This window comes from Salvelinus sp. IW2-2015, linkage group LG12 (genome assembly GCF_002910315.2).
Source record: "Salvelinus sp. IW2-2015 linkage group LG12, ASM291031v2, whole genome shotgun sequence".
Taxonomy (NCBI): Eukaryota; Metazoa; Chordata; class Actinopteri; order Salmoniformes; family Salmonidae; genus Salvelinus; species Salvelinus sp. IW2-2015.
In genome coordinates, this window is record NC_036852.1 from 5,025,487 (window position 1) to 5,027,510 (window position 2,024).

Consider the following 2,024-nt stretch of genomic DNA (forward strand, 5'->3'; position numbering starts at 1 on the left):
TTACTGGATGGTGTCTCCAGCAAGACTGTGTGGTGTCCGAGAGATATTGCAGTGACAGGCCGTTTTTCCTTCCAGGGCCAGTCAGAGGTGCGCTCCCACATCGTCCTGACACCCTCCACGGGGATGAGGCTGTGAGCCAGCCGGCACCGGAGTCCCCAGCCCTCTCACCCATCACCCTTCAGCGGGACGGCCTTGACAAGTCAGGGAGGGAGGGCTGGGGGGTTCCAGGCGCCAAGCAAAAATGATAATGCACACACCTCAGAGCTGRCACACTAACCACTGGCCACTTCTCCGCCTGACTGAGACCGCCTTATTCACAGTTCATACGGTCTTTCTTTTCAACTCGGAAGGACAGTTTCGCAGYCCCAGATCAAACTCTTCGAATAAAAAGCACGCGTGCCTCGATTGAAAGTGCTCTTTAGTCTAAGAATAGGTTTAACCAGGGTCCAGGAAACAAGTATGTGGGCCTGCAAGAGTTGTGTCTTTACTGATTCGCTGTTATTTCTACAGCCCATTGAGTTCGATATGACTCAGTAAGGCTACAGTAAAGAACCTCAGTGACCCAGCAAGAGAAAGCCACTATTGTCTGAGAGTGATGATGTCACACTYCTGGAATTCTTTCCTCTCTCATCCATGACCGTAGGGCAGGAAGAGCCTGATAAAGGCTGTCAGTCTTCTCTCATCAACTGGCAGGGTTAAAGACACAAACAAGTGCATTATTTTCAAGCAGAAGTTGCTTTTGGGCCTAATGCTGAAAACAGATATGCAAATTGCAAAGCCGTAAAACATATTAACCTCAACGCATATTAAACCATCTTTATTGARTWTACAGTWTTAGTTCGTCAACTAGAKTTCTGTCTGATTGTACCCTAAGCTCCTTTTCTTTAAAAGACCTTGTAGGTTTTATCCCAAGCATTGGATGATTCCGTGGGAAAGTCAACCTAAGCATATACAAATAAAGTTAGGCATTTCCAAACTAAATTACATTCACAATTATGCTTAAGGTCTATACGTTGCAGTTCACCATTTTTTTTTTTACCAGTTTAAAGAGGAAATTGCATGAATTTTGACCATTACAGAGTAGGAGGCCAAGTCTCAAAAAACGTTTTTTACACTTTCGTATTTCATGGCTTTTAGAAAGGACTCACAGAGCTTGTTCTTCCACTCACAGCTGTCAACCAGTGTTAGTTATGGATATGAGGTGTTCATGAAGCAATACAGAACAAATGTAAGTGTCTTGAGTTTTGTTTGCGTGTTCTACTGTCTTGTAAATATATGACATTATCGCGATACTTAGGTGCCTATATGATATGTATTGCAAATCTCACAAATTCTATATGTATTGCGAGTCAATACTGTGATTTTATTGCGATTCCACGGTCCAAACATATTGTTCACCATATGTCTGCTGCAGACGGACAAGAGACAGGTAATGTAACGGTCATGAGAAAACAAGTTTGGCCCTCTATTTAAAAAAGAAGATGGAGAACAAGCTATGAAGGAAAAACATTTGGTTCAGATACAGTCAACTAGCGCAAAAGGAATATTGCGATAGTCAAAACGATACAATATATTGTCAAAAATATTCTCGATATGTAAGTGCATCAATTTTCCCCCATCGCTACTGATGTGATATCTTAGCTTCAGAAGCTTTTGCATTCACCAGATTTAGTGTGCTGGTTCTGAGAAGTATTCTTCAGACTTTTCCTGAAGCAATTGTTGATATCTTGAAAAATGATGTGTTCTGGCTAAGATTATATACATTTCATATTTCTTTATATATATATATGCTGAAATGAATTTCTCATACATGGCAGTACTGTTTTTTAGACAGAAAGATGAGAAGAGTATTTATCAACAATCTGTTAAAAGCCCTGGAGTGACTTTTCAACTGAAAGCACCCCAAAATATAAAGACTTCATTCAGTGTCCAGAAAAGTGGATTGGCAGTATCTTGGATACAAATCATATTGATAAAGAGAAAAAAAATATTATGTATTAGGTTGTGGTGCCTGGCCTTGTACA